The following is a 9,759-nucleotide window of genomic DNA, read 5'->3' as shown; positions in this document are numbered from 1 at the left end:
GTGAAACGCTTGTTCACATCAGCATGCCACAGCCCCAAATTATGATGAGAGCCATTATCCATCTGCCAATATCAACATAATCCCTCCATGGTGAGCGTACCTGCTGCTCTCCCTTGCTCTCCTTGGGCACCCCTTCCCTGTGCTCTCCCTCATTTCAGATGGGGACCATCCCTTTCAGACTAGATCTCTGGTTTCAAATCCCCTTGTCTCCTCATTTGCTGAGCTGGTTTGGAAGCTGCCTGGAAGTTCTCCACTCCTGGGAGCTCTGTAACCAGACAATACCTCCATCCAGTGATGCAGTTTGGCCTTTTCTATACAAAATAGGGTTTAAAAAATCAACAGGAACACATTGCTTCGGTAACTGGGTTAAAATAACAAAAGAAGGCCTGCACGCATGAATGTGACTTAAGCTTCATTCTTCCCTCCCAAATTTTGGGCAAGTTCCATGGCATCTTGGCACCTCTGCTCTTGGGCTGGGAGGACACAGCTCTCCATCTTTCTGTCGGAAATGGTGTTGGACTGGAATGTCTGTCAGTGCTGGGTCTGGATGGGGCTGGTGGCATTCCAGCTCATGGGCCAAACAGGCCAGTGCTCGGATCATCAGCTGCCTCCTGATGCCCTGGGCACTGCTCACCCTTTCTGGGGGAACCTTAGAACCTCCTTTATTTCATTTCCTCTGCACTTCCTCCTACCCACCTCCTTTGTTTTTCACTGTATGGGAAATAACACCAAGGGAAGACAAGGTGGCATATCTCATAAAAATTTTCATTTTTAATTTTTCTATGGGTTCTTCATTTTTGCTGGTTTTCTTTCTCATTCTCATCTCTTCTTACTGGGTTCTCCAGATTGCTGTTACTGCATTATCACATGCATTCAATAACAAAACACTGGTATCTGCAAGTATTTAGTGTTTCCAGTGCATTGGACAAGGTGATTTTACAAATGACATTGTTATTGAAAATACTAGCTTATTATATTTATAACACAATATCTGATCAGACTGTAAAATTCCAAATTATTTTTAGCAGGTTTTTCTTTCAGTTAAGATAAGTATGGCCAAGTAATCAGCCCAAACAAAGTTTTTGCTTGCTTTCTTAGTTTGCATTGGTGTAACTAAAATGAGAAGTTTATCCACAGGCCTGAAAAGAAATGTATACACTCTGGGCATTGATCTTTCCATTGCATCTATATGTTTCCAGCCTGATTGTTGCAACAAAAAACAAAAAAATTCCCAACCAAACAAATAAAAAACACCAAACAAATTCCAGCATCCTACATCCTTCTGTTAAAGAGGTTTGATATTTGTTAAGTGTTTACTTAAGAAATTAAGCCTGTCATATGATGAGAAACCATGAACTGAAAGACATCTAAGAAATTGGAGGCAATAGACGTAAAAATAGCAAATTTTTGTCTCTGAAAAAATGGCACAGAAGTGCCAAGGTCTAGTACTGTTTAACAAATATATTGGCAGTCTGGAGAGGAGAATGGGAGTAAGGAGTTATTTATTTTAGTCAAAGCTCAGTGCTTCACTGGGGGCAGCATGTCAGTGCCACTTCAGCAAAGCAGGCAAAGGCCCTTTACAATGGCAGATAGAGGTAAGTGGGGGCAAATGCAAAAAAAGATACAGTAGAGGGGAAGACAAAATATTCATGTGTCGAGGAGCACTTGATAAGAGCTCTGAAAAAAGACTTGGATCTTTCTGAAGGCAGCTTGTTAGAAACTTCTGCTTCCTGTGGAGAGTGGTGGGGACTACACAGCGTCACGCTAGAAGCCAGCAATGCAATTTTGTCTATTACTTGTTGTTCAGGATTTGGCATCTTGGCCAGGATTCATCTGCCTTAACCACAGGGCAGATATCTTCACCTGAGCTTATCTTCTGAGCTCTTTTACAGCCAATGGAGAGAAGTGTGCATGAAGAGGTTGAGTCATGTTCTTCCAAAAAAGACACTTCCAAGAGATCCCATTACTCTTCCTCAGATGCCTATTTTGACTTTTTCTGTAAAAGGAGTTTTGTCAACTAGTATTAATATGTATGCTATAGAAAAATGCCCAGGCAGTTTTAATTTTCTGTGATGTGAGAATTAAAGGTATCTCAGTAAGAAGCCAGAGGCCAGGATATCTGAAGATGGTGCTGAGCTGCCTCAGGAAGGGGACAAGGGCAGATGTGGTAAAATCAGTTAAAAATAATAAAAACATAATTAACATGAATCAAGAGCTTCTGTCTTGGCATCTAAGACAAAATAAACACAGCCAAAATGCACAGAAAGAAATGTGTCTTTAAAATACTGACTAGCTGCCTCTGGAATCCCCCAGCACAGGATGCTAGAGAGGCCAAGAGCTGACTTCAAATATGAGTGCAAATCTCACTCTAAGAGGGATTGGTGTGGATACAGACTTGCCTGCTGCAAAATTTCTTGCATATCCTAAAGCACCTAGGGTGGAATAGGCTGAGCAGGATGAAAGAATATCTTATGTATTCTTAATATCTGTATGTGCATAATTCACCTATGGGCTTGGAAAATAAACCAATTCTGAGTTCAATCGGAAGTTCTTAGACTGCCAAGTGGATATCTTGGGAACTGAATGCCCTGGCAAAATTATGAAAGATGACTATCTTTTTAAAACAAGGAAGGACATTCAGGATGTAGGTCACACCCTCCAGAGACACTTCACGAGGAGCAGGGGATGTTAGACTGTTAATGGTCTTTTTAAAGTCCACCAATTCTCTGTTCCCCTTTCAAATACAAGTTCCTAGAGTACATGGGCTTTGAGACTGGACTGATGAGGAACTTGCTACATTTTCTTAATGACATGAGTCCACCTGAAAGAACATGAAAGCACATGCACTCCATGGACAGATGGATTTTTATAGGCTTCTGCCTACTGCCTGTGTCTGTAAGGACATGAGAGAGTTGTCAAGTCCTCTTTCTGGTGGAAAAAAGTGACCTCGTGAATGACAGCTGTGTGGGCAAGAGACAAATTTATTAACATGTCCACAGAGCAGACTATGCAGAACATATGCTATAAGTGGGGGCTTTCCCAGCCCTGGGGGGTCCTCTGTCTGCTCTCCCTGTGCTCAAGTGCCTCCTAAAGTGCTGAGCTTGGAACTTTTGCTAGCTGCATGTTTCTTCTTCTGTTTTTATTTTACTCTGTATTCAAAGGACTAAATAGTGAGAAAGGGCTCTGGCTGCTTCAAACAGCATACAGGAAATGAACAAGCTGAATAGCATGTTTGCCAGCACAAGGGTGTTTTTGGCATACTCAAAGCCTATCTGCACTATGGGCTTGTCTCATTCTTAGCCATTACTAGCCAACCATCAAAGGCTTTTCCATATAGAAGGAGCTCCATGTTTTGTTGTGGTTCATGCTCCTGAGTAATTAATATGTCCTGAAATGCCCCTAGATGGGATGGTCTGTTTCATATGACCATCTGTTTTCTGTTCCTCGCCCCTGGAGTGTGGCTCCTGCCTGGGGACCCTGGGGGTGCTTAAAGCCAGAAACAACTGTGGGCAGGTGGAAACGACTCAGATGTCTGTATTTCTGTACTTCTCTTAGACACATCCCTGAGGAGGCAGCCAACCCAACCAGTGGTGGTTAAAAAGGAGGATGGAGATCTCCTGGAACAGACAAATGTCAGCTGCATACAGTAGATGCTCCTCTACTCAATAAGAACATGGAATTTTGATCACAATTCCCTTGAAGTTTGAAGGATGGGGCCAAGAAGGATCTAACCAAATACAGTAATGGCTGGTGGAAGACCTAGCCCACTTCTGCTGGGCCAAATCCAATGTTTGTCCTCTCTTGCCCCTCCCTACATCTCCTGTGAGTCTGATATGCTGAATTGCCTTGAGTCTGCCCTCATTTGTTCTGGCCATTTTCTCTCTTGACCCCTTCCTTCAGAAACTGAGTTAGAGGAAATTTCCTTCCACAGGTGGGAACTTAGAGACTCAGAATTCAGAATCAGCAGACTACAGTAAAAAAAATAATAATAATTTTGGGAATCCTGGTTCTTCCTTCAGATGTGGGAAACAAGTACCTGTGGATGTCTTTTCTTTTACCAAGGGGTATCATTAAACCCTGATCCTGTAGTAGGACTGCAGTGCAAGCAATTAATCAGTAACAATAAGGAGGAAATCAGTGGAAAAAGCAGAGGAAATGTCAAGGGCTTGCAGAGGTCTGCATATCTGCTGATACAATATTAGAACAGAAACAGTAGTGTATGAATCACTCACAGTCATTCCTTGCCCCCATAGTTTTGGCAACAAAGGACATTGTCTGAAGTAGTATGGGAGCAAGGTTTGTGTCCCAGGATTGAAATAAAGCTCAATTTGGCTGACATAGAAATCTTCTGGGTAATCAAAAGGCATGGAAAGGTGAAAGGGGACAGCAAAAGATTAGACTCTTGCTGCTGTCGCCACCTTCCTGAATATTCACCTCTGTTACCATCATAAACACACTGACATCAGGCATAAAGTGCTCCATCCTTGTCCTCATTATGGCCTTGCTGAAGGCAAGGACAGAGCTGTGGTTCTTTCCTCTCTTGGGGGCTAGATCAGGCTTCACTGTCTGGAGGCTGCAGTGGGCTGCAATGTGCCAGTTGCACTTCCCAGGATGTTGGCAGGGCTGAGCATTTGCCATCTTTGAGAAAGCCTGAAATGGCACATATCCAGGGATAAAGTAGTCTTCTGAAATTCAGACTGTAGGTTGATTCCCACAGAAGAAATAATGCTTTTAAAAAAGGAATTTGAAGAGCTACCATCTCTGCATGTCTCTCCATACTGCCTACTGCTGGAAGCTTGAGCAAGGCTGGACTGCTTTACATGTGCCTGTGTCTAAGATAGGCTTCACCAAACAGTTTCTACTGCTTTATTGACAGAGCCTCTGAGCCTGCTGAGCAACTTGGCTGAGTCCTGTACTCTGGTTGTGCTTGTTCAGACTACACTGGACACCTTCAATGAGTAGTCAAGCCAGAATTCTCCTACCCCCTGCTCCTCTGCTGCCCTGGAACAAGCTTATGTTTGTTTACTGGAGGTCACTTATCTTGAGTTATTGCTTTTTTCCTGTCCACTCATCCTTGCTGCCTCACACTAAGCAAAACCAATACACTGATGTGTGGAGTGTTCCCGCTTCCCAGGGCAGCTTTGTTTCTGCTTCAGAAAGGAAAAGGGGGTACATTGCAATCAAAGCAGGATTTAGCACTTGATATGAGGAATAGAACTTGATATCTGTTTTTAAGGGACCTAATAATTCTGGCTTTCATTATGACATAGTGGATTTTCCTATCCTGGCTGCAGATGTTACTCCTATTCTTGAACCTTTTTTATCGATGATTTCCCCAACTTGATAACATTCACATCGCTCCCTGGAATCTTCACCCTCTCTATTATGGCCCTGCCTGTTAAGTCACCTGGAATCAAAGTACACTCCTTCAGTGCTTTTTTGATGCCCCTTTTTCCTCTGTGATGAACAGCTCTGCTTTCCCTTCATTAATGGCCGAGAGACCATCTGACATTAAGACACCATGTGTTGAAAGACAAGTGGAAGAACACGGAAATATTTCTGTGTTCTGCAATTTTAATTTATATTTAATTTGAGCCTATTGAAGGCTCTTTATTCCTTTTTTAAAGAAGAGTGAATCCTGTAGCTGACTCTAATCTTCACTACATCTTCCCCCTCCCAATTGTTCATATTGTCTCCAGCACAAAGGATGAGAAGCACCATCCTGTAGCCAAATAGCTTTCTCTAAGCCACCAGAAAATGCTCTGCAAGCCACCAATGGTCAACAAATCTCTGTCAAGGAAACATCCAGATTAAAAAAATAACACCCCCCCAGAAAAAAAACCAAACAAAACAACCAAAAAAAACATGAATTCAAGAAGGCCCAAGGTCTGATTTTAAGGTCTTGATTCCATAAGTGAGATTGTCCAGAAAGTTATAGTATTGATCATGCTTTAGATCCAGTTTCTAACATTCAGCTATTTCAAAGGGAAAAGCTGCAGCCCTTTAACACAAGAACACCTAGTCACAGACACTGCCTTGTTTAGTTTCAATCATCTTTGGGCAGCTGATACCACTTTAAAGTTGGTCGTATTGGTGCAGCTTGCAGCTATACATGTCTAAAAGAGGGATTACAGTAATGGAGTGTCCATAAACACCAGTTATGCAGTTTGAACTAAATCACACTTTTCATCACATCAGAAAATTGTGGTGCGTGAGATACCGTCTCAAAGAATAATTTTAGACTAGTTAGAGAGATTTTTCATCAAGTAAAATGTGTTTGGTATACGTTAATCGGGACAGGTATAAACCAATCCAAAGAGGATCTCTGAAAATGAGATAAGATTGTGTACATAAGGGATTTCAGTAGCTCAACTAAATCAGTTATAAAACTCCTAATTTAAACTAATGCTACCTATATTTGGACAGTAAGAATTAATGGGCTGCAACTCTACTGCAAGGAAAATGTTACCAGTGGGGATCCAGTCCAAGAAATCCTGTTCCTCAAAAGCAGCACAGTCTCTTTGAATCACCCTAAAAACATCAAATTACCTGTGAACTCAGTTGTACTTTGCACACCACCACAAATTCATTTTGCAATGCTTAAAATAATTGATGTAATGCAGTTAGCATTTCTCCATAATCTCCTAAATAAATCTAAATCCACTGTTAAAATATCTCTAATTTCCAGCTGCAGTTTGGTAGCAGTGTCCCAATATATTTTAAAACCTCCTCCTCCTCCCTGCATATTTCTTTTTAGAAAAGACCAGTGGAGAAGCCAATAGATTTCTATAAATCACTGCTGGATGAAAACAAGCATAAAAAGGAGGCTTGAAGTTGTTTAATATTACAGATGTTTTGGAGCTCTATTCAGTAGTTGGCAAGTCACATGAAGCTGCTCTGAATTCTTTATAATCTAGACACAAAGATCATTGAACTCTGAAAGAACCTCTGGGCTTTTATTCAAAAATATGTTGGCTTCTATTTACCTCTTTCTTCATTTATATCTATCAAATGGCTCAATATATAAATAAAGCCCGGGTGTTCTTATTAGCTAAGGCAGTATTTCATGCAGATTAATGCCAGCAGGTTTTGTAGAATACATCTCTATTCAAAGCTGGAGTATGTTTTGAATTAATTTTCATCCTGTATATGAATCAGGTATATTCTACTCCTTTTCTTATACAGACCTCAGCTGCAGCACATAGGAGGAACCTGTAGTGTTTAATTCTAGTCCCATCATCCTTCTTCAGCAAAGCACTTTTAACTCTAAGCGTCTGCATAATCCCATTGACTTTAATGGGAGTACTCACGTGCTCAGGTATATTAAAATTATAATTGAAAACAGCACCTTGCTTTCTCTAAGTGACATACCTAGCATTTTATTGAACAGTCTTATTTAAATATTACCTCATGTACATGTTATGAGCAAATCTTTCTAGTTCAATAAAATCAGGCTTATTGTTATTGAGTTAAAAAGAATCTTTACTTTCCTTTGCCTCCAAAGCAGGCTAAAACTCTCACACTAAACTGAAAATATTGTGTTGGCTAAAGGTATTTTGCCAGCTGAGCCAAAACACAGCAAGATGTTAATCTGCTGTTGGTCTTAATAGAATAATGGGCAAGGAGATTTAATGGGATTGATAAACTCATTGTTTTATAGAATGCTTTGGTCCACTACCAGCTAGAAATTCAACATCCCACATAAGATATCTCAGCATTTGGTTAATTTTGCCAAAGTTAAAATGATTACTCAAATGATCCCAGCTTTCAAGTGGTTGAGTGGGGTTTTTTTCTGTGTAATATAAACACCCTCACAAGCAAAATCCCTCCACTGAGGCAGTAAGACTGTGATGAAACCAGAGAATGGAGAAAATATATATGTAAGATTATAGCGGATCACACGCAAACTGTTTGAGGCACTCCAGCGTGATTTCATTCCCATCCCACGGAGACTCTGCCTAGCGTGTTCTAATAATGGAAATGTTTGGATTAGTCTATGTTCAATCCATTTACCTCAGCACCTCACCAAATGTGAGCTATGCCATCAGTCTACATGACTAAGTATTTGTAATTTAGTTGTAGCTTTCTTGTAGCTGTGGCGGTCCGGGGTCATTAGGGAGGCACAGTTTGCATTACTAGCGCATTAGACTGACTGATCTGGTTGGAAAAGCTCGTGCAGCTTTCTGGATGCACAAGCTGTTCACTAAGATAGACCAGAAGTGTACCTAGAAATTCTCTGCTCAAATCCTCTTTTGAGCCTACCTGAAAGGACAAAGTCACTGTGAGAGCTGCAGTCCTAGGCTGAAAAAAGGCAGTGACTTTTTTTCCAGACACAGCAGAGGTGTGAGACTGTTGTTGGGTACTATTTGGGTTATAACACTGCTAAAGGGGGAAAAAGTATCTTGTAACTCCTTACAATCAAAACATAGGAAACAAAGCAGTCAGGGACATGTTAGCAGTCAAGGAATCAAGAGAATAAGAGGAAGAGAATAGACTATTGTCAAAGAAAAGAGCAGTAAGGAAGAGCTGCAGAGACACAGACCATCCCATGTTTTATACCCACTGGTGCTCGCTTTAGCATAGCAGCCACAGGTCTCCCTACAGACCAGCAAATGCATGCTGAGTTTTGGGTCAGCCTTCCTGCACTCTTTCACAATGCTGAGACGAAATGTATACATCTAGATTTCGGGGGTTTTTCTAATGCTAGAAATTTCAGCTTTCTCTGGCACTTTCTCTGACACTGTTAAGTCCCCACAAGTCTCGGAGATGAGTACTGCCTCCCTGCTGCTGTGATTAGAAGTCTCAGTGTGCTGGATATCTAACAGAGAATTTCTCTTTCTGAAATGTGAAGTATTTGGGTATGTTCAATGGCTGTTAACAAATGTTAAAAGATGCAGGAAATTTTTAACTGTATGGCTAAAATGTAAGTACCTTGTCCTCACAGGGGCATAGCTCTTGGTCATGACTCTCACTGGCTTTGCAGCCACTGGAGTTCTTTAGACTAAACAAGGCTTAAATTCCTAGGGTAGAAGGTACTGCAATAAAATCAAACATCAAAACAAAATCAGACCAAATTAACTCAAAAATCTGTCCATTTTTTTCCTCCCTGTCATTTAAGTCACCCTTAAATTCAGAAGGAGTTTGAGCTCGTTTTACTGGCAGCACCCAGAAACTGATGTCTGAAGAGTACAGCTTCTGAAACGTCCTTTGTTTGAGAGGCTTGATCGGGGAAAAGGGAGCCTTAATAGTTTTAAACTACCAAGGGAGAACACAGAAGTCCAAAACCAAAAGATGCCCTAGTAAATCCTTCCCCTCTCTTAGGAGACCAGCCGCTGGGAGCGTTACTCACATCTACTGCTATATAAAAGCACTCAGAAGGTGGGGGAAAAAATAATAATAATTAAAAAAACATTGGCTGTGGCAGCATTGTGCGAAGCTGCGGAGCTGCGGGGCTGCCGGAGCCCGGCGCGGTGCGGGCCGGGGCCGCTGGAGGGCACTGGCGCCCCGCGCCCGGCCGCCGGCAGGGAAAGGCAGTTTTTTTCTCTTTGAGGTCCTGTCATTCCTGTGTAAACAAGTTACGTTCAAGTGTTTAGGATATAAATTACGACCATGCAGGCTTGCCTCGGAAAGAATGTAAACACAGCACTGTGGTCGGAGCAAACGCTGAAACTGACTTTATAATTTATCACAGGCCCTGAGAAGCTCAGGAAAGAAAAGGGCATGTCTGAGCATAAATATGTATTTTAAAGATGAAGAGTT

This window comes from Agelaius tricolor, unplaced genomic scaffold, assembly GCF_023055355.1.
Source record: "Agelaius tricolor isolate 1412-34295 unplaced genomic scaffold, bAgeTri1.0.p SCAF_2, whole genome shotgun sequence".
NCBI classification, from domain to species: domain Eukaryota; kingdom Metazoa; phylum Chordata; class Aves; order Passeriformes; family Icteridae; genus Agelaius; species Agelaius tricolor.
This window is presented reverse-complemented; position numbering follows the sequence as displayed.